Source organism: Equus quagga, chromosome 16 (assembly GCF_021613505.1).
Source record: "Equus quagga isolate Etosha38 chromosome 16, UCLA_HA_Equagga_1.0, whole genome shotgun sequence".
Taxonomy (NCBI): Eukaryota; Metazoa; Chordata; class Mammalia; order Perissodactyla; family Equidae; genus Equus; species Equus quagga.
The window spans coordinates 68023025-68046868 of record NC_060282.1 but is presented as its reverse complement, the minus strand read 5'-3'; the positions used below and the strand labels follow the sequence as shown (position 1 = coordinate 68046868).

Genomic DNA, 23844 nt, shown 5'->3' with positions numbered 1-23844 from the left:
CGCAGGCCGGCCGCGGTGGGGGCGGGGAGCCGGGGGCCGGCCGCGGCGGCGCCGAGCTGGGCTCGCCCCGGACTTAACTTTCTGGGTGCGGGCATGTGTGCAGGAGGCGCGCTGGGGCCGGGGCCGGGGGCGGGAGGCGGTCCAGGAGGTTCCGGGTTGGCTCGCCAGCGCCCCCTTTTCTCTCTCCCTGCTCCCCGCCCCTGAGGAGACAGGCCCGCAGGGCCCCAGGCGGGAAGCGGGAGGTGTCCTCCCGGCCGGCTCGCGACAGTCCCACCCCGGGCCCGGGGACACTTCTTTCTCGGGCCCTGAGGGCTGCCTGCGGAGGGGGCCGGGGTCGTCGCTGCGGGCCGCAGCTCCCCGCCCCTCCGGGGAGTCCCGGAGGCGCCTCTTCCGAGACCGGGGGTGGGTCCGTCCCTGGTTAGATGGTCCCTCCCTCCTCCCCCTCCCCCTGGTGGTTTCCGGGGCCTGCGGGACTGAGGGGCGGGAATCGGGGAACCGAGCCTCTTGCACTGTCCCGGAGCTGGCCTGAGCCTAACGCTTTCGGGGTCTGTCACTGGCAGGGGAAACTTTCCCCAACCGGGGACCGAGCCTGAACACCCTCCTCCGCCACCTCGTCCTCTAAGCCCACTCCCACTCCACCACCTCCGACGCCTTCCTCTCCCACCGACCCGAATCTCGCTGCGTGTGACTGATGGGGCAGTGAGCCAATCGAAGGCGGGGAGCTGACCTGCCGGGTGTGGGTAAGCCAATCGTGGGGACCGGAGGAAGGAGGGGGGCGGGGTTTCTTCCGGACCAGTTAGAGCGGAGTGGCACTCGGGGCGGGGGAGTCATGGAGACGCCAAGAGCTATCCACTCTTGTCCATCGCTAGTCACCCGCTCCTTGATCTGTGGGGTAGTGTCACTTAGAGGGGCTCTGACCCGGGGAGGCACGTAGAGGTCCGCGGGATGCTGTAGTTCTCTGGTACCACCAGAGACGTTGTCTTAGACACGACGAAGTCTAAAGCCACTTACGATGTGGCAGTAACTCTCCGAGGCCCGCTTCTAAAATGGCATATATTGGAGTGATCGTGTTCTGGACCTCAGCGCCCGGTTTCCGTGCTGAGGATCAGAGAAGTTACCTGTTTACCTCGCCCTCCGTTTCACTCGGCTACCCCAGCGTGGGGACGGTGAAATTTGAAAGTGTCCTCTGAAAAGGAAGGCGTCGGACAGCGTTACGTCAATTGATTATTGGGAGTGTAAAGCATCATTGTTTATAATGGCTTCACTGGTTCCTTGTTTAATTAGACCGCCAGTTCCCAAAGTGCACTTGAAAGTTCGGCATTTGGGGATGACATAAAAAAAAAAAGAAAACTTGTGGCTTATGGTATGCATTTTTGGTTGTTTTGTGTTTTTGCTTTTTCTTGAGTAAACGAAATTAAGTTAGGAACCAAAGCATCACTTTTTGAAACATAAAACATTGGTATTTAAGGAGCAAGGCTAGTCAAAGAATATTTGTCTACAGAAAAAAAGTCTGAGTAAATGTAGTTGCCAGATTACTCCCACCCAAAAGATTCTTAAAAATAAATTATTTTCGTTCTTCTTAAACACTGCTGAACTGTACATGTGTGGGTACTTTTCTGGTTTATGCAAGGTTAGGAGACATCTTGGGTTGTTTTAAGCTGTTTGTTGGGTTCTGTCTGGTGACTGTCTCAACTCTTGACTGTTAAGAATAGGGAGGGTAGGTCTTGGGTTCTCTAGAAAGATCACAGGTTGCTCTGCAGGAAAAGCAGTCTTAAAAAGACAGCAGCTGCTACAGTGCTTTTGTGTGTGTGTGTGTGTGTGTATGTGCTCCTGTTCTTTGTTGGTGAGGGTAATGCTTACTATCACCAGCAAGGCTCCTTTTCCCAGCTGGAATTTGTAGAATCTTTGGGAGTTCAAAGAGGGAATAATATTAAATTGAGAATGAATCCATTCATTTTTTGATAAGTATCCCATGAATTTAACTCATCTCAGGAGGATTTTTTTGAGCTATTTGTTGTGCATGATATATATCTTATCTGTACTGGTTTCTCAAGCTTCTGTTAATATTGGGTTACTAAGAAAGAATTGAGGGGGACTGTAGCTTTAGGCAACAGTATTTACCACACCCTACAAATGTAGTCTCTTATAATTTACCAGTTCAGATTTATAATGTGAATTCCCAATCCAGTATATTTTTAAGTGTTCATGTAGACAAAAATTAATTGCATTTTGCTGTAACCCTTGAGGTGTTATTTTAATGATAAGAGAGTTAAAAACTGCAAAGATAAAACAAACATTTAGGTGCCAGAAGTAGGGAGTATTATAAATTAACACAACATTCAAAATTTGACATTCGAAACCCCCATCATTAGTTAATTTAGTTACTGATGGCCACTGACGTGTGCCCTTCTCTCTCTTTTGTATGCTCAAGAGCAAGCCATTATTTTACTTCATTGTCTACAACAACCCTTGAAAACATTCTCAGATTCTTGGTGGCAGAGAGGAGCAAGTCCCCTAATGCCTGGCTAGGGGGGGGAGAAAAGAACCCTCTCAAGCATATGGAGACATCTAGAAAAAGATGTGCATCGTCAGCTGTGATTCCATTGTGTGCTCTCAGACTGGATCTGAGCCTTCTTCCTCCTGGGAATTTCGGTCTTCACAGAGGAGTTCTTTGACTTTTAGATGTCAGGATACTGAAGCAGAGGGTAGCAAAGCGCTCACCAGTGATGAATTTAGTATTTTTTAGATAGTTTGGCTCTGATTTTAACCTTGCATTGGTTAAACATAATTTACCTGACTTTCGCTCAGTGTTAGAGGAGCATTTTAGTGGAAATGTAAAATGTAAAGATTGCAGGGGGACTTGGGCTGTGGTGTGAGAGTCCGTAGATGGGTAATGCTCCTTGGTTGGCTCCATCTGTAGTTATATCTTGTGAACGCTTTCCAGGCCTCAGAATCAAGGACCTGTGAGCAGGGCTTCCATTACGCACCCTATATTTAAGGATTCAGTACCTTCGCTGTTTCAGATCGCATCAGGTTGAAATATGACCCATAAGTTGACAGCTTGGATTTCTTAGAAAAAATTGTTTGTGTTGTATTGGGTTAAAAGCAATTCTTTTAAGCAGTCCTTGGGATGTTGGGCAGCGGGGGAAAAAAGGGTCTGTTTAAACAGTTTTTATAGAAGGTTAATTTTCTGAAATGCACAGTATGTCCTTATTTGATATTTTGACCATTACTATGTCATGGTTGAAATTATACTTAAAAGCATAATTAATGCTTAGCTATTTTTATGGCAAAACTGCTATTTAAGAAATTACTAGCTTTTCAATATTTTGTATTTATAGTTTTACGTTATTACATGCTCTATCAATTTTAAATTAAGAGAATAGGAGGGAGAGAATAAGTCACTGCTTTAAAGTATTGTTCTTTCATTGCAGTAAATCATAAAATCAGCAAATCAGAATCTTTTCCCCTAATGAAATAATGAGACTATATTTACATACCAATAATGAAAGCCATTTAAGGGAAAACAGAACAAAACCCTCAATTTTTTATACTCTTTTCACATCTCCAGCTAATTTTACCTCTGTGCCTTGTTTTTTAAATGAAAAAGATGTTCTTACCCTTTACGTGTTTCTTTTCTTTTTTGTTTTAAAGGCTTGTAGAAGGGTTTATGAATTGCAAATTGTAGCAAGAATATTGTGTCATATTACTCTTTAAAATCTATTAAAAATAATGTCTGGAGAAGCTATAAAATACAATTTCAGTGTCACAGACCCTCGATTCAGTTCGCATAAAGGAAAAACACTTTATGGATTCTAGATACTAATTTCTAAATAGAGGTGAGAATGTGACTTTTGTGGCTGTTTGAGAAACTGGTGTAGTTTTCCTAGCTGTTGTAAAACTCAGGCAGAACTGAGTATGAAAAGGAGTGGAAATCTTAAAGGTAAACTTGAGCTGTGAAGGTAACAAATTACCGGATGAGATGGTCCACAGGGGTCATCATACTCTTGGCTTTTAGGACAAAGATTTTATGTGTTTATCCTATGAAAAGTTCATCAGTGACCACATTTCTGGCTTCCAGTGGCTGTGATGACATAATGCAATTGTGGAAACATTGATTCCAGGATTTTTCAGTTGGTTTCCTAGTTGGAAGTTTCTAGAGAAGTATTGAACAGGGAACCCATGGTGGTATTTTACTTAGCTGCTTTTGAGGCTTCTGGACATAGAATCTTAATTTTAAGTAAGAAAGAGAGGAAAGCTACGTGTAGGTAGAAGTTATTAACAACTAGTTAAAGGTTCTGAAAGAAAAAACCGGTTTTACTTTGGGTATCGCTTGACAGCTACGTGGAGAGTTGCAATTAGCAGGTTAGTTCTGGCAGAATTTACGCCTTACATAGGCAGCCAGCTAGGAAGTGTTAAGAGTTCCCAATGGCCAACTTAAATCTCAGTTTGGACTTCTTAGATCTTGTCTTTGCATTCTTGCCTCATTGAACCATTGTTTCCTTCATTCGTTTGGGTTTTTATTTTGATGGGTATTTGAGTGTCCCAGCTTTGGCGGTTTACTTTGATAGCATAAACCATCCATACAAATCCTGTGCTTAAAGGGAGAACACAGAGTGGCTGATGACTTTTTTTGGTGGGGGAGGAGGTGGAAAGGGACACGTTTGCCTTAATTTTCAATTTGCTTTGATACTAAAGATCTGTTCTCTTTTTCTGTGTAATTTTAATTATGTAATGTCAGAAAATTCTGCTTTGAGTTGGGTTTGGGTTTTTCCCCCCGAAAATGGGATTATAATGTTTATAATAAAAAAGGTTGTTAAATATCCTCTTGACTGATTAGCTTATGATTAAATAGATTCCTTTAATGAAGGTATGAATATTTATAGTTAGTTTTGTTTTATTTCCTCCCATATCATGTCTTGTGTTGTCAGGATGACAATCTTTACTCGGTCAAAGGGAGCAGGGCAGCGTGTCAGGGACCTCCCATTTCTGTGATGTCTGTGCATTGTTGCTGCTTTAAGACTAACGTATTCTGGGCCTTACCACCCTAGCTTGCTAAAGGATGGAAAACTCCCTTGCACAGCCTTTCACAGCTGTTCTGTTATTGTTGTCATTTTTTCTGGATGTAACTCATTTTTGCTTTGGACCAAAATATCTGTATTGGGAAAGTTACAACGCTAGCAGCATAAGTGACAACAGCTATCATTGAGTGCCAGCAACCTGTAATTGGCTTTTTGAGGTGTGCTCCATTCTTTTCTTCTGGCCACAACCTTGTAAAATAGAGTTTACCCCAGTTTTCCAGAAGGAGATGAAACTTAAAGGGGATTAAGTCATTGTCCTTTGGGCAAAACTTTGGGGGAAAAATTAACCTTGATCAGTGAGTGCGGAAACAAATCATAAATATCAGAGGCAGTGGTGAGTCTGAGAAAGTCTTCCTGTTAGGAATCTGGTAAAGCAAATGTTTGCAGGCCTTTGTAAGGCTCTCAGTCTGGTTGATTAGTCCATAAAAGGAATGAATTGATTTGGATAATTCCAGTCCTGCAAATTATGTCAGCAGGTATCTCCTGAACCCTTGCCTCCATGCAGGCCTCTACTTGAACAGGTGTTACTTATCCTACGACCAGCAGATAGTCTCCAACGTTTTTTTTTTTTTTTTTTTTTTTTGCTGAAGAAGATTTGCCCTGAGCTAACATCCGTGGCCAGTCCTCCTCTGTTTTGTATGTGGGTCACTGCCACAGCATGGCCACCGACAAGTGGTATAGGTCCATGCCCGGGAACTGAACCCCAGCTGCTGAAGCAGAGCACACCCAACTTAACCACTAGGCTCTCCAGCTTTTTGAGTCATCAGCCCAGTGTTTAACAATTCTAAAATTGCAGGATTTTTTCTTGTCTTTTAATCTTCAAAAAATAACAACTGTAATGGATGAAGTAAAAACAGGTGACATTTATTGAGTGCTTACTGAAGACCTGGTGCAGGGTTATGGTGCCCAATTTATGCTCTTGTGTATTTCTCGCTGTACCACAGTGAAGTAGGTGCTCTTGTTATCATTCCTCTTTTACAGCAGGAAGTGGAGGCACAGAGCTGTCAGATAACTTGCCAAAGGTCACACAGCCAGAGTGCTGGGGAGGAGTTTGAACCCAGGCAAACACTGCCCCTTAGCCCTGCCCCCTGACTTGTGTCCCTGCGAGCTGGTAGGCTGTGCTTCCTTTCAGCCCGGAGTGGCTGTGTCTTACCTGGTGCTTCATTCAGGTAACACAGGTCAGGAATTCTCCACGAGGGAAAGAGGCAGGAGTGAATTTTGAAAAAGCATATTCAGGTTGCCTATTGTTTCTCTCAATAAAAAGTGCAGAAAATAAGGTCAAGAAAGCTTGCTTGTGGGGACAGGTAGAAAATAGATTGAGCACTGTAGGACGTGGAAAGGATGGAACACTGATACAGATATTTGGCTTCTTACTCCTTTAAAATACCTTTAACTGTAGCGTGTGTAACTATTCGGTGGTGGGGGCGGGATGCGCGGTTGCAGAGTTTTTGCAGTCCACGTCACATGCGTGACCCGGTGCTGAGATATTGCAGTCCCCAAAGAAGGCTGCTGATGTATTCCGTTATCTGACTCCTCTTTACTATTTGTGGAATTCTTCTGTCTGCTCAATTGTTTGCAGGGAGTGAGGAGAGCTAGCAGGGAACTCCTTCACCTGTGCGCGTGTGCCATCAGCACAAGCTGCTGTCAGTGTGCCAGCTGCGGGGGACTGAAGACTTGTCCTTAGAGGAGCATATGATGCATGGATTTTCTCTTATCCGTTTAGTGTGTCCATATGAAGTGTGATCCCACATCTTCCGAGGCTTAACTTGGGGCATGAGTGAGTTCTGGAAGCTTCTGTTGTTGCCCATTGAAGTGCCTGTCTAAACGAGGGTTGTTTTTTCTAGCAGATGATTCCTGCTTATAAAATCAGCTCATGAATCAAACATGAAATGACTTACCTTGCTCTTGGTGGTACAGTAGCATTTGTAAGGATATTTAATATTAATTTATCTTAAAATTTCTAATTCTATTGTTAATATGCTTAATAATGAAAAGCTTTCAGTTTTTGTCAAAATGTAAATTAAAAAATTGAATGGCATATATTAGAGGAACCTCTATCTTTACTTGATTCATTTCTTGGCCATCTTGAGTTAAACCAAATGGAAAATTTAGATAGTTACATGGATAACAACTTTTTAAATACAATTTTTTTTTTTTGGGTGAGGAATATTGGCTCTGAGCTAACATCTCTGCCAGTCTTCCTCTGTTTTATGTGGGACGCTGCCACAGCATGGCTTGACAAGCAGTGCTAGGTCCGTGCCCAGGATCTAAACCTGTGAACCCTGGGCCACCGAAGAGGAGCATGTGAGCTTAACCACTGTGCCACCGGGCTGGCCCCTCTAAATATGCATTTTTAATGTGCTTGTATATATGTTTTTTAAAATAGAATTATTCATAAATATATTTATTAGGTAATCACCTCTGGTCATTGTTGGAACACAGATGGCTAATTCTTTCACATAGAATTTTAGATTCCTAAATAAGGAATACATAAATTCTTTACTAAAAATCTGAATGTCAGGAGTGTATGAATTTCTACAAACTTAACATAATAGAATTTATTGAAATTACAGAAGCTGGTTGTAATGGTTATGGAGACAGGCAGTGGGGGCTGCGGGTGTCTCAGGTGATTCTGCTGTCCTGTACCTGCCACCTTGTGCCCGCAGCCTGTTGTGGACGTTGTGTCGGGTGTGCTGTGCATTGAGACCAAGCGCCACCATGGCTCAGTACTCGAAAGTGGAGATGGAATGGAAAAGAGTGGCGCAACTGTGGACTGCTTCAGTTTAGGTATAAATCTTTGTAGACTTTTCTGCTCTGCCTCCTAGTATCCTGCTTCCGTAGCTTTCTCAATTTTCTTCTTAAAGTTGAAGATGGAAGATGGATGGTAGTGAAGGGAGCACAATCAAGATTATGGGGGAAGTCTGTTACTGTCATTAAGTATTTCATGTATGATCATGAACTACAGTTTGCTTCTTTACCAAACGGATTTGCTCTGCTAACAGCACTTAGTGAAGAAGCTGGCTATTTGTTAAGGAAGCCATTAGGTTGAAAACAGATCACTTAACACAGGCCCAGTGCGGTAATTGGCTGATTTGTTGTTGAAAGTTAGTCGGTTGCTGGACAACGTTGTGGTCCAGCACACTGGAGGGCTGAGCCTCTGTTCTCTAATAGGATTGAGGACTGCATTCCCTTTTATGTATTTTATTTCTCCCCTGTTTAAGGATATGGTTACAGGCTCTATAATGTTAGATGTCTTCAAAGTGTTAAGATTCAAGTGGTCAGAATGGTGTCAATTGGAAATAGTAAGATGATTTAAGATGGGTGAAAATTGTACCCAGATTCCTAAAGTCTTACCTACCTCTTTGGAGTTTCTGGCCCCATGGTTGTGTATTATATTTTCAATTTCTGTAATTTTATTTTAAGACTTATTTTATGTGTAGTGTTCTTGTTGCTGTTTTAAGTAATATTAATATCTTGATTCCTTAAGGTTTTTCTGTCAAAGTGTGATATAAAAATATTTATCCCATTAAAAAATGTCATTTTATTGTATTCTAGCACCACGAGAGTGTTTTCTAAATAAATGGTATGAATAATGGAACCTAGTGAAGGAAATGGAAGTCACATAAAGATCTCGTATTTATGCTGTGCTACCTTTTATTTTAAGCAAGAGGTGTGTACAGCTAAGAATTCCAATAAATGGAAAGCTTTAAGCTATTAGATATAACACAAGAAAATGGCATAATATTCATTGTGAACTGAACATATTGACAGTGACAGTTGACAGTGACACAAGTCAACAGAATGCCTGGACCCTGAAGGACATTAGAAAACAAAGCTGGAGCGTTATCCTTCTCTGGTGAAAGGACACTCACATAATAACGACAGCATTCTCGTAATCATTGATGATCTCACTTTAGTAGTAAATAGTCTCCCTTTGAGAAAGGCGTTCAGCAGAGAAGAGAGCCAGGAGATGAAGGGAACCCCAGATTTTCCACTCCAGGCGAGCAAAGGCTTGGGCAGGAAGGACCTGGGCCTTGGTGCAGTGGCCTGGCCCTGCATGCAGGCTGGAGGGCTAGCTGGGGCTCCTGCAGGGCTTTGACTCTCTCACTAGGAGTGGCCCTCAGCTGCTGCCTCCTCTTCTCACTGTCACTGGAGGCCAGGCTGACTCCATGGCGGGGAGGGAAGGGGAGAGAAGGGAGAGCCTGTTGTAGGCTGAGCATAGGGTGAGTCCCAGGGCGTTGAGGTCCCACATGTTCCCCTGGACAACAGTTGTCTACATCTCATCCCCCATCAGGAGCTGGCTGGCTCTCATGTAGAGAGTCTTCTAATCTGCATCTTTAATTCTAGAACAGGATGGCAGGGCTGATGGCTGCTCCCTTCAAGTACCACTGAACCCCAGCCCGTCTCTCCCTGTGCTCTGTATTACCAGACAGAGCATTTAGCCGATGTCTTCCCTTCTGCAGGTGAGGAGTGAGGGGACTGCTCCACCTGAGAGCAGGTGAAAGACCAGGTGAGGCAAGGGAAGGCCTTCCGGGGCTGCTGATCGTCAGAGCCGAGCTCCAGGCTGCCTGGCGGGCCCCCAGAGGAGCAGGGAAGCCGCTGCCTTCTCCCCGAGGGCTGAAGACTTTCTTGGCTGTGCAAGCCCTTTTCCATTCCCTTCTTGAGAAAGTTCCCAGTGAGGTTCAAGTGTCTCCAGCAGCCTTATCCCAGATTTTCTGGGCCTGCCTCAATTGTTCATAGATGTATACTCTCTTCAAGGAAGGGATTGAGTGTATAATGGGGGTAAAAAAAAAAGGAAAGTGCTCAAAAAGAAACTGGAGGTGGCCTAGAGAGGAGTGGCGGTGCCGAATCTGGGCTAAAAAGGTTGGGAGCATGTGGATGGGAAATATCTGTGCAAAAGCCTTGACTGAAATCCGTAAATTAATGAAGGTGTATATAGAATAAATCCAGAGCAGCAGGTCCATGCCCTTGCAGCTTGAAAGATTTTAAGGACATACCACTAGTTTATCAACTTGATCAAACTGAGTTGTCAACTTATAGTACTTGTTACTTTAAGTGGAATAGGCTACTTATATAGACTTTTTTTTTTTTGGTGAAGATAAATGTATGGAGGATTTGTTCATAACATGTTAGTAAAACAAATTAGGATTTTGAAATACATTCTTTGGAGTTTAATATCAAGGAGAAAAACCATAAACTAAAACGCTTTGAATAGCCTGGCATTAAAATTGGTTTGTCTATTGTGTTCTATAAATATGTTTAAAATGATTGTATGCATTGGCTTGTTTGAATGAATCAGGTACAACAGGAAATTGTACCTGTTTTCTTATTGCTTAGCTAAAATTGGGGGAAATAGTAAGGATGGAGTATATTTGTGTGTGTGTGTGTGTATACATGTGTGTATATTTTCATTCATTCTCCTCCTCCTGCCAAATAGTACACAGAACTGCTTAAAGGCTTTCATTTTTAAACTGTATTTTGATTTCAGCTGATTTAACAAATTCTCATTCTGTGCCATAAGTCATTAATAGATTGATCTTCCCCAAATATCCTTTTTATAATAGTATAAGTTCCCACTCACTGCCAAATGATACTCCCAAACACTTACTAGATAGCTCTGTCACAAACCCATTTTTCCCTATTTCTGCTCTTTAACCAGACTTTGTACCTGTTAGTCCATTCTTCCTGGCCTCCTGTGAACATGTGTTGACCATACAAGCTCGTGCTCTTTGCTTTGCCTGGAGAAAGCTAACGAGTTACTCTAAAATTCCGAAAGCAGTCCTTTCATATAAAACTCAATTTATGGGGAGTTTATATTTCTGATCTCAGTTAATAGCAAAGTATACAATCAAAACAGAGATGGAGCCCCACAATATTCAAAGGTTATTATTCAAAAGTTGCTTATAACATCGATTCCAGATTTTACAAAAAAAATGTTCTATGGAAAAAGAAGAAAGTCCACTTACCTTCAAATCAGAAACAATAAAGACTTTTGGGCTGTGTTGCTTTAGTAAAACTGAACATTTTTCACATCCAGACTTACTAGCTTTTCTTCTGCAGAATATTTTGACACTATGGTGAGAAGAGGGATTAATAATCTCAGTTTATAGTGGAGAAAGGAGAAAAAAGGTAAAGAAAACCTTGGGGAAATTCAGGAGTTCTAGAAAGGTAATAAAACAAAACCAAATACTACAAAGAGAATATACCAGGGTTAGCACTTAAAATCCTTCCATTGAAGAAGTGATAAAAAAGAGAACCAAAGTGTCACCGGAAAGGCTGATGTCTCAATAGATAAATAATGAAATTCTACAACTATCCAAAGGGCAAAGCCTTTACAGTCCACACATTAATATATACTCGTGACAATACCTATAAAAATGTTCTCAATCTTCTGCCCAGATTTCTACTTGAACAATAATTCCTTATTTTGTGGGATCATTTTATTTGCAGAATAAGTCAGAAGGCTATCTATCTGTCATCTATTCACATTCTGTCACCAACCAATTATATATTAAGTAGTAGAAACAGTATACAACTCGGGTGGGAAAGTGAGGCGGTGCTTCATGATACGCAGTGTCATGTGTCTCTCTTTTTCTTAGCTCCCATGGCGCCTCGGTCGTGGTAGAAGGAGTGGCGAAATAACCACCATTTCAGTGCTGTATATGCTTTGTCTTTCTCCCTCGTCCCCTGTGTGTGTGTGTGTGTGTGTGTGTGTGTGTGTGTGTGTATTGGATGAACTATCTGAAGGTAAGTTACAGATGACCCTTTATCTGTGAAATATATTGCCTTAAAACAAAGTCATTACCTTTTATAACAACATGCAATACCACTATTAAACCTAAGAACACTAATATCATCAAATATCAACTATCTATTTCAGTTTTCCCAGTTGTCCCCCAAATGTCTGTGATAGCTTTGGGTTTCAAACCCGGAGCTGATCAAGTTCACTCATTGCATTTGGTTCTGTACTTATCTGCTGTGGGTTTGGAAACCAGGTAACCAGGTTTGTTTGTTTATTCAGCAAGGATTTAATGAGCACTTCATATATACCAGATATTTGGAATACAAAGATTAAAAAAGAAATGACCCCCATCCTCTGAGATCTCACAGTTCAGAGAAGGAAATGGACATAAGTATTTACAGTACAATATATGCATTAGAGTAGAAAATTGTATTAGTGGCTGGACAGATATTTTATAGAAGCAAACTTCATTTTGTGGGGTGAGGAGAGGCTGCACAGCTGCTGTGGTGTTTGATTTGAGCCTCAAAGGCTGACAGATTTCGTCAGAGAGAAAAGGCGTGCTAAAGAGACACGTGCATAGATGAAGAGAGAAAATATAGGAGGATTCTACTTCCTCTTATTTTGCACGCACTTTTAATAAGATTGGCGTGAGAATCTGAGAGACTCTTACTGGTAAAGCTTGTATCTTTAGAGCACAGAATTTGGGATATTTATTTTGAGTATTCAGAAAGAAGCCTTTTATTCCCTGTTTCCTTTTCATTTCTTGCTTGTGTTTGGATTAGAGGGTTCTGTTTACTGTTGCTGCATAATATACCACCTGAAACTTGGTGGCATTATGCTCACAAATGTGGGTCAGGATTGGAATACGGCATGATGGACGCAGCTTTTCTGCTCCATGATGTTTGGCATCTCAGCTAGGACACTCAAAGCCGGGGCTGGGTGAACTGCTTGCTGCTGGAATCAGCTGAAGGCGTGCTCCCTTTCGTGCCTGGTGTTTGATGTAGGCTGATGACTGGGACCTCAGCTGAGGCATAGGCCAGAATACCTGTGTACGGCCTCTCTGTGTGCCTGCTTGGGCTTCCTTACAGCATGGTGGCTGGGGTTCAGAGAGTGAGAGTTCCAAGGAAGCTGTATCTCCTTTTATGACTTAACCTCAAAAGTCACATGTGGTCACTTATGCCTTAGTCACAAGCCTCCCCAGATCCAGAGCATAGATCTGGGAACACAGATCCCAGCTCTCTTTGGGAAGAATGTTAAAAGTCAAATTAAAAGAAGAGCATGTGGGATGGGAGGTTGTGGTCATCTTTGGGAACCATCATGTGACACAGGCTAAATTGTAGAAAATTGAAGTGTTGCTGTCCTTTCCTTTAAAAGCACAGAAGACAGGAGGATTTATTATTTCTGATATATGAAGTGATTCAATATGAGATATAATGAGCAGCAGTTTTTTAGTCCCACAAAGGGCAGTGTTCTTAAACTGTATGTAATGGGATTTTAGTTAGACTTTTAGAACTTTCTGATAAAAACTTAGAGACTTTTATTTTTTTTTTTAAGATTGGCCCTGAGCTAACATCTTGCCAATCTTTTTTTTTCTCCTCCCCAAAGCCCCCCAGTACATAGTTGTGTATTCTAGTTGCAGGTCCCTCTAGCTGTGCCACGTGCAATGCCACCTCAGCATGGCCTGACGAGCAGTGCTGGGTCTGTGCCCAGGATCTGAACCAGCAAAACCCTGGGCCACCGAAGTAGAGTGTGTGAACTCAGCCACGGGGCCGGCCCTTGGATTTTTTTTAACCAGAGGAAATTTGTGTGATTTAAAAGTTGAATGATATTAAGTATATATTGCCTAGGGATGGACTTGTCCTCTTGAGCAAGCGATTTAATGTTTCTGAGTCCCAGTTTCCATTTTTTGTTGAATGGAGGTAATACTTGTTTGCCTCACAAAGTGGTCAAGAGCAACTAAGTTTTATTACTAATGAACTCAGACTGAATTGGATGTGTTTTTTGGTGAGGGAGATTATTGCTGAGCTAACAGCTGTGCACTCTTCCTCTGTTTCGTATGTGGGACGCTGCCACAGTGTGGCTTGTTGAGTGGTGTGTAGGTCTGTGCCTGGGATCCGAACCTGTGAACCCCAGGCCATGGAAGTGGAGTGTGTGAACTTAACCACTTTGCCGCCGGGCTGGCTTCCTGAATTAGATGATTTTAAAGAAATCACCTGGTAATGAATTCTCTGTTTATCACTAAGGAGAATTGCAGGGCATTAATCTTTCTAAAATTTGTCTTTAAATTCCAGAATTCCTTTTTTTCCAAATAGAAAAAGATGTGGCCTCTTTGTCTTATTTTTCTTTTCTATGCATGTATTTACTGTGTAGAACTCCTGATTAAATGCTGATGACATATGTTTTTGGACTGTTTGTTTTACCAGAAACATTTCTAGGGAGTTAGCCCTGAAAGCCACTCCTGCTGTAAGTAATCATTAACACAGACCCTCTGACAGTGCCCGTGTGGTGCTGCTTCAGCAGATCCTTGTCTAGATTAAGGCAGCTTTTTGTCAAAAAGGTGCTGCTTTCCATGTGCTGGGAGCATGGATGATAGAGTTTTTATTCCAAGTCTTTAGTCCAAATTTTAGAGTGCATAAATTGTCTACCTTGCTTATCAAAATTCCAAGGTCTCATTGAGATTTAGAAAAATGTGAGTGGGTCTCTGCTTTTTAAGAGACTCTTCAAGTGACTGATAGAAATGGTGGGGAGCCAACCTGAAGGTTTCTGGTCTGGGTCCTGAGCCGAGGTGGGGGCGTGGGACCCTCCTTGTCACGAGGAATCCCAGTACCTGGAGAGGACGTAGAGGGTTAGGCATGGTCAGCGTGGAGGTGGTCAGGCGGGACTATCCGTTGTCAGTCTGGGTACTATTTGAGCTCACTGTTCCATATTAAGAAGTTTCTCAGTAGCCGAAAGATAAGAAAACCACACCCTGAACTAACTAATGACATTTAGGTACCACCAGCCGCAGACTTGTCTTTTGGAAAAGGCATTTCAATTTTAAGGATAAAATGAAAGTAAAATCTTTCAAGTTCTTGTCACTGGTTTTTCTTCCTAGTCACTCTTATGAAATGGTGTCACTAAAGGGCAGAAAGGTTGTAAAATTTTTTTAGGGAATCTGCAAAAATTTGTGGAATGTTCTGTTGGAAGAAGTTAATATTACATGCCAGCAAACGCTGGAGTTCCTTGAATGCAAGAGTCTTTTTTTTTTTTTTTCTTGATTCTCTGAAGTCAATTTGGAGGAGCACTTCAGAGCCCCTGCCTGGATTGCGGTCTGCCTCCCTCACTCCAAGTGTGAACTTGTGCTGCAGTTTCCTTAAATATTCCCTGTCGTTATTACCATTCCTTTGAATCTCCTTCAGCCATCAGTAGTTGACGCTTAATTGGTGTTCAATAGATGTTGCTTGGTTATTTGGGATTGCGGTTCAGTGTAGATTATTTTAAGTGCAAGTTGAGGATGATTCAAGGAACTATTTAGGAAGTTAATTCTGAATACTAGAACCACCTATGTATTCGAGATTATTTGTGTCAAATTTTTTTAAACTACTCTTCTTTATGAATTAATGTCGCAGGAAGGCAACGGGTCAGGCATCACTCTGTGTTATAGGGTCTATAAGGATCTGCTATAAACTGTTTTGATACAACTGTTTAGAGTAAATGTGCCACTACTCGGATTACAGAATGATTATTATTGTAACACATAACATTTTAGCACCTAGTAGGTCTAATTCAGTGATTCTCGAGGGGTGGGGGTGGGGAGGGAGGACAAAGATTCTTGGACGTATCATTCGCTCTACCAGAATTCTTGGGAAGTCCTCGTGGTTCCAAGGTGCTCGAAGGTGAAGCGGGTAGTGCTGGTTGATGCGGAAGGGTGAGAGGAGGGTGATTGAAATCAGTAGAGCTAAAGTTCCTTATATTTTGAAAAAATTTTGGGAATATTTTTAAACTACTCAGAGGTGGTAGAACATTTTAATTATCGTATTGAAAATATCAGAAAAATAAAGTGCAAAATCTCATTTCATTAACCTGAGAGATTGAATGCTTGTTTGACGTATCTAAGTGTTGGTCTTAGAAGTGGATAATGCTCTTCTCTACAAAGCAATTCTACTTAATTTCTCAGCAAAATATCTAATGGGACCTCAATGTTGTAATCATTTGACTGGTTTTGATTATAATTTAAAACCCCCTTTCTTTTGAGAAAATTACTGCATAAGACTTGAGTGCTATTTTTGACTAGTTCAGACTGTAGCTTAAAATACAATAATTTTCTCAGAAGAAAATGAAGCACTTCCTAAGAATGGTTGGACATCATTCACCAGAATCAGATACTTGTTTTTCTTGGAGTGTGAGTATAATCCTGTAAGTAGGTGCTACAGAACCACTTGAATTACTAAGGAGAGCAAGTCTCTTCACGTCCTCCCACCTCAGTGGTCTTCCTTGTGCAGTGAATTAAATCTCATCATCAGTAATAGTTCTGTTTTCCGTAGGGATAAGTTGACTCCCTGAAATTTTCAAGATCTGGCCTGTTGCATAGATAAATTCACATTGCACAAATCATAACGGAGGATGCCTGCATTCAGTTGTGTTTGCCCACATTTACTACACAAATGGAGTACCCTACGACCGTTTACCCAGAGACGATGGAAGGCTTTATACAGCTGAAATCCCTAACGGGGAGTTTCTGGAGCCACAGGGAGGGATGAAATAGGTGGATATAGTTACCAATGGAGAACAGTTAGAAGGTCCGTTCATGAAGTTCGAAGGAATAAATGCGTTCTCCTATTAGTAGAGTTATGAGCAGAGCATTTGTGAATAGTGTAAGGGAAATTTCTAGGATGATTGTAGTCCACCTCTACGTATAGAAAATAACCATTTACAAATGTTTGATTTAAAGGAGTCCAATTTAAATATGATTTATAAATCTCAGTGACACCGTTATACTTTAGACTGATATACATTGTTTCACTTCCAGTCAAGCTTCTGGCCATGTGTTGACCTTCAATGAGTAAATACCGATGAAGGCACTGAAACAGAGGGAGATGATAATTCCAGTTCTGGCTGTTCCTTGGTGAGAACTTTTCCGTTTAGGCCTGGCTGTCGCACGTTTGCATGGGAAATAGCAGAGCTTCATTTACTGCCTGGCCGTCTCTTGGTTTCCCGGCAGCCTGGTGGCTTGACAGGACTCTTCTGGAAGCTCACACTTTTCTGGAAGCGCACACCTGTGTGCACCAGCATCCGAAGGAACTGTCTTACGATCTGGTGCTCTCGCTAATGTTTACCCTTTCAGATAGATGCCACTGAATTGGATATGAAAATTCACCGTCTTCTTACCATTTTCCTTAATTTTTCATGTTTGTTTTTAATCTTGAAATAGGAACATTTATTAGTAAGTCAAATGAGCTATTCAGTCAGAGCTGTGGAAATTGTGGAGTACCATCTGTATAGTTTGTGGTGTGCCATATCAACTCATATTTGAGCTTTTAGCAGGAAAAGTGGTAGAAAATTGCGGAGCGTGATTAACACAGCTGATCCTACAGTGAATCAGGGTGAGAAATGGAATCTCTGGGGGACAAACTGCTTTTCTGAATCAGTTCTATTAACCCTTCTGGAGCATGTGATATTTAGTAATTTAGCAATTGGTACTCACCAATTTGCTATCTTGGTATGTTGAGAAAGATATGCATCCATGCTCTGACTTGGATCAGACTCGTTTTTGGAAATAAACTGTAATTTTCATTCAGAATAGATATGTGCTGACTTCCTTCCCTGGTTCACCTTCTGGAATTCCTGAGCAACAATATCTAATAGCTTCATTTTATATTCTAGATATTGTTGATGGGCCGGGGGCGACAAATACTCAGGCTTTCCCAACAGGGAATATTAGTGTTTCCTGGTCTTCCATGACTTCATCACACTGGGGCCAAGACCTCTTTGTTCCTTTCTTCCTTGTTGAAATAAAACAAAATATGTATTTAAAATGTTTTTCAAGTTTTGAGATATAACTGACATATAACATTTTATTAGTTTCAGGTATACAACATAATGATTTGAAATATGTGTATGTATATCATGCAAAACGATCACTACAGTAAGTCTAGTTAACGTCTAATCACCGCACGTAGTTGCAGATTTTTTTGATGAGAGCTTTTAAGATTTACTTTCTTAGCAACTTTCAAATATACATTACAGTATTATTAACTGTAGTCACTATGCTGTACATTACATCCTCAGAAGTAATTTATCTTGTAAGTGGAAGTTTGTACCTTTTGGCCACCTTCACCCCTTCTTTCCCCTAACTCCCACCTCTGGCAACCACTAATCTGTTCTCTGTGAGTTTGGTTTTTTTTTTATTCTACATATAAGTGAGATCATACAGTATTTATCTTTGTCTGACTTATTTCGCTAAGCCTAATGCCTTTAAGGTCCATCCATGTTGTTGCAAATGGCAGGATTTCATTCTTTTTTTACGGCTGAATAATATTCCACCACATCTTCTTTCTCTATTGGTCCATTGATGGGCCCTTAGGTTGTTTCCATGTCTTGGCTATTGTAAATAGTGTGGCAATGAACATGGAGGTGCAGATATCTTTTCGAGATAGTGATTTCGTTTCCTTTGGATATATACCCAGAAGTGGAATTGCTGGATCACATGGTAGTTGTATTTTTAATTTTTTGAGAAATCTCCATACTGTTCTTCATAGTGGCTGCACCAGTTTACATTCCCACTAGCAGTGCACAAGGGTTTCCTTTTCTTTACATCCTTGTCAACACTTGTTATCTCTTCCCTTTTTGATGACAGCCATTCTAACAGGTATGAGGTGATATCTCACTGTGATTTTGATGCGTTTCTCTGATGACTAGTGATGTTGAGCACCTTTTCACATACCTGTTGGCCATTTGTATATCTTCTTTGGAAAAATACCTATTCAGTTCATCTGCTCATTTTTTAATCAGATTTTTTTTTTTTACTATTGAGTTGTATGAGTTCTCTATGTATTTTGGATATTAACCTCTTATCAGATAGATGATTTCTAAATAGTTTCTCCAATTCTGTAGGTTGCCTTTTATTTTGTTGATAGGTACCTTTGCTGTGCAGAATATGTAGGTTAAATGTAAGCCTCGCAGCATGTTTTCTTGGCCCTTTATTCTAGCCAATTAGCTAATTATTATAATCCAGTTAAAAACTTGACAGTGTCTTGATTGTGAAAGATTGAAAGCCGCCCCTCTGTTCTGTCAGGTGGGCCTCCGCATGGCCCCCATGACAGTCGCTCTTCTCAGAGACCTGCTCCAGTCGCCTGTGCCCGTGCATGCTCCCTTCCTGATCTCCGCCAGTACTTATTACCCAGACCATGCATTTCACTATTCATACCTTATCTCATTCTGTTTTTTTTCTGTCTGTATTTAGGCTCTGTATCTTTAATGAAATTACAAACTTTCAGCAGCAGCAGCAGCAGCTTGGGATAATGGAAAGTGAAAGGAATTTGGATTTAGATGTTTGAAGATGAGTTCTGGCTCTTCTACCCATGATTTGGAGGCATAGGCAGATTCTGAGCTTTTAAAAATGTTCTCCTGTAACTCACCTGCCTCACAGATTTCCTGAAGAGTGAATGAGAAAATATAGATTCATTGCTTTGTATCCTGGAAAATGCTGTTACAAATATTAGGATTTGTTAGGGTTCTGGGCACGTTTAAATATAGCCATGAGGTCTTAAACTGTACTGTCGCTGGACCAGCTGTTGACTCTAAATGAGAGCTTCAGAGGTTCTTTGGAAATGTCAAGTAAAATGTGTTATATTTTAAAAACCACGCAGCTTTGATCCCTCTACCATATACTCCATTATCTCAGCTTCAGTCCTGTGTTTCTGTCATCACCTCTATAAGCTTGAATAACATGAGAAATAGTATTTTACGCTTGGTAATTGTATGTTTCAATAACAACCCGTTTTCACCTATTAGGCTGGAAAAGAAAAAACGAAAATACTTTTCTGTAAGTGTTGCTGGCTATGTAGCATTAACATTGTACCTTTGTAGGGTTCTCCATAATAACTTTTATCACAGAATCCTCATATTTTCAGCGAGATAGATTAGCAGAACTACCTTCAGTTTAACAAACAAGCAGTTTGAAACAATGGAAACTTGATATTTGTAATTGGGTGAAGATTAGGATTCAGGATCCCATGTGGATTAAATAAAGTGCATTGAAATACCCCCATTTGGGGCTGGCCCAGTGGCAGCAGTTAAGTTCGCAGGTTCCGCTTCTCAGACGCCCGGGGTTCGCTGGTTCGGATCCTGGGTGCGGACATGGTACCGCATGGCACGCCATGCTGTGGTGGGCGTCCCACATATAAAGTAGAGGAAGATGGGCACCGATGTTAGCTCAGGGCCAGTCTCCCTCAGCAAAAAGAGGAGGATTGGCAGTAGTTAGCTCAGGGCTAATCTTCCTCACAAAAAAAAGAAAAAAAAGAAAGACCCCCATTGTTCTTGTGCTGTCTTTCTGTGCAGCTTCCTGAAATTAATTTCTTTCGTATTGGCTAAGTCTTTTACAGTTAAAAAAAATTATCCTGGGAAAGTTTAAATCCATGTAAAAGTAGACAGAATCATATAATGAACTCCCAGGAACCAACGCCTCTATGCCTTTACTGACTACACCCCCTCCCCAACTATTTTGAAGCAAATCCCAGCTGTTGCTTCATTGCTATTAAGCAGTTTTATAAAGACAGAGTTTCATGTGTTATGTATGAATTAACAAATGCTGACTGACGGAGCAAAATCTTGGGCTGTTGAGTCTTTTAAAATGTTTGCTTCCTGGTGGAGCAGTGGTAGGACGTTGCTCCTGGGCTTGGCGAGGGAGCTGATGGCAGGCTGGCAGTTGGGCAGGGAGATGGGAACTCATGGTCATGCTGAATTCTTAGCTCTAGAGGGCAAGGATCTGGTCTTTTTGCCTAGCACAGACCTTGCACACTGCAGATGCTAACTAACCTGTTGGTGAATGAGAAAAATTAGTTTGAAAATGGAATTCTTGTGAAAATGAGTTTTATTTGTGTTTAGTGTCATTTGGAATTTAAAGTGGGCCTGGGGGTGGGGAAAGAGCAGAGAGCGAATTAGAATTTGCCTTGAGGGAGAGAGAGAATTCAATTTGTCCTAAAAGGGATTCCTGAAGCCTAGTAGGATCTCATTTTAAGAAGTTATGTAAAGTGTTTAGGTAAGTGGTAAATAATTCATGTGACTCAGCTAAATGAAACTAAGAATAAAAGATAACTTTAAAGTTTGTACATATAGTCATTTCTTCACTCTTTAGGCTACAGTTGATTTATGGCATTACTGATACTTTCATTTTTTTCTCACATTAAGAACCTGCTTGACACTCGTTTCCTATCTTATTTATAGAAGTCGTAAACCGTATGTTAAGTGCTCATGTTTGCATATTCAAAACACTTAGAACTAATCCGACCGCCTCTTTTTGACACTTGGTGAGTTATTTATAAACTTCATAATCATTGACACTTGTATATCCTTCCATGGAAAATTTAATGTGAGAAAACAGCATTTCGATCTGTAACCAGCAGTTGGCCATCTTTATTCGAGTTTTAGTTGATATGCAGGCTAATAACTAAATCATCGTAAGGGAACAAGTGATAGAATCAAAAGTTTAGTTGCTCAAAGTTTTACGTAGAGGATCAAGACAGATTACTCTGTTTTGCCAATTTTGATATGTAACTCATTACGATTTTCAGTTGGCACAGAGAAGACTCTTCTCTTGAGGTGTGCTATATATAACCAGTAAATGCAGTTCGTTTTTTTCTAGCGACTGTCCCCAATAAACTAAAATTGAAACAGATAAAATGCCAGTGATCACATGCACTTCTGATATGTGGAGGATAGGCAGTGCAGTGGCTCTGTCAAGCAGTATGCCTTTGTCTGAACCCATTCGTAAAAAAGACACTGCTGCTAGGGAACCGGAGAGGTTGCGTGGAGCCACCTCATCAATCTTTTTAGGGATTTTCAGAACTTTGATTCTCCCTGCCCCTGTCGTCTGCTATACCTGTTTAATAAACATTTCTGAAAGGTAGGATTTCTCCTACACTCATCAAATTAAGTATTACACTGAAAGATGATAGACAATTTCCTGGATAGGAGATGGGGATAATGCTTTGAATTTATGCAAATCTTTTAGGAACTAGGAAATTGTTCCTAAAACTCTTTTTGATAATTTAGCCTTATGTGGTGTTACATTTTAGCTAAAATAAGGAGGAATTACGATATAATAATTATTTTCTAAAATACTTCTTAAAACATCAAGAAATTTCTCTAGGGAAGACTTCTTCCCACATTTTGTAACTGTATCCTTTAATCTCTGGTTCTCATGAGGTGAAGTTAGCTGGCATAGCGGTTAGGGGCAGAGACTAAGGAGCCAGAACTGCCCGGCTTTGAAGCCCGGCTCTGCCACCTGGAAGCGATGTGGTATCTTCATAACCGTGTCTGCGATTTGGTTTTATTGCTGTGAGTATTGAACGAGGCACTGACAACAGTGCCTGGTACAAAAGTAGAGTTGTATAAATGTTCGCTATTATTATTAATATACTCAGCATCATCAGGCTGCCTTTAGCAAAGTTGATTGAATAACAGTTTCTTTATTTTACATTGTCTTTTTTTTAACGTAGCAGCTAAAAGAGCTGGGACTTTGGAACCAGAGTATCTTGCATTCTCATTTGCTATTATTTTCCTAGTTGTTGACCTTGGGGAAGCTTTTTAAATTCATTGAGCCTCAGAGTGGTTAAGTTCGTGTGCGCCACCCACTGTTTCGCTGGTTCAGATCCTGGGTGTGGACCTAGCACCGTTCATCAGGCCACGCTGAGGTGGTTTCCCACATAGCACAACCAGAAGGACCTACAACTAGAATATACAACCATGTACTAGGGGGCTTTCAGAAGAAGAAGAAGAAAAAAGAAGATTGGCAATAGGCTCAGGTGCCAATCTTTAAAAAAAATAAAATTAATTGAACTGCAATTTCCTCATTTTTGAAGTAATAATACCTTACAGGATTATGATAAGAAATCAGCTAATTATTTTTTGAGTTGCCAGATTCCTTTGAGATTCTACCAAAAGCTATGGACCTCCTCCACTCCACGTATCCCCATTTCATTTTGCCTACTACTTATGCTCTCTGTAGAGACAGGCATGGATCTCCCGCCTTATAACGGCATGGAGTAGGTGTTCAGAACACTGATGTTCTTTCTCATCTCTACACGTGATTCTTTTTACCCCAACTTAGAACCAAATTTCCCTGTCAAATTTTCAAGATTTAAAAATATTTTATATGCTATATAAAATGTTTGAAATATTTTAAACTGTTTCATAACAACAAAAGTCTGAAGGTCTGCCTATTTAATCATTGCTAAATAATTATTTGGGTCTTATTTAGAATCTGTTTGCGGCTATTTTATTCAAGGCTGTTGACATGGAGTGTAAGCAGGATCTGTTATGGCGTGGTACTGACCCAGATCTTCCGGGAAATAGATAACCAGGGAATCCATTTTATTTGATAGCTTGTGGTTCCAACTTGGGTCAGAATTTTTTGCATCCTGCACAAACCCAAACTGTGGTTTTGGTACTGATAATTAGGCCACTATCAGCCTCAGGAAATCAGTCGGGGTTATCATTGTTAAAGATTGAGGCACTGACTCTCAGCCTTGTCATTTCCTTGGAAAATAAGAATTATTAAAATTCCCTGCTTTTTTGCCCATTTAATTTAGATTTATAAGCTTCTTTGGTAGCAGCTGTCTGGTTTTAGATTTTGTGCAAGCACTGTCACATTTTTGGTGCTCAATTAATGTGTTTTTACTTTTCATCTAAATTAATGATTCTGCCCATGAACTAATTTACATATTTCCACAGTACTATGGAAATGGGAAATGTTCTTTTCAATTCGGTGCCTGGAATTCTAGACTAAAAATCCAGTTCACCAAGCAATAGCACCAAAGACAG

The 23844-nt window shown here is 41.0% G+C and overlaps 1 protein-coding gene and 1 pseudogene across 6 annotated transcripts in view; one reads left to right on the top strand and one right to left on the bottom strand.

Annotated features, from left to right (window-relative positions):
* Positions 1 to 23844, top strand: part of NCOA2 (nuclear receptor coactivator 2) — a 267879-nt gene that overhangs the window by 1216 nt on the left and 242819 nt on the right. The gene's annotated exons all lie outside the window — the stretch shown is intronic.
* LOC124227850 (carbonyl reductase [NADPH] 3-like) overlaps positions 619 to 23844 on the bottom strand; it is a 128216-nt pseudogene continuing 104990 nt past the window's right edge.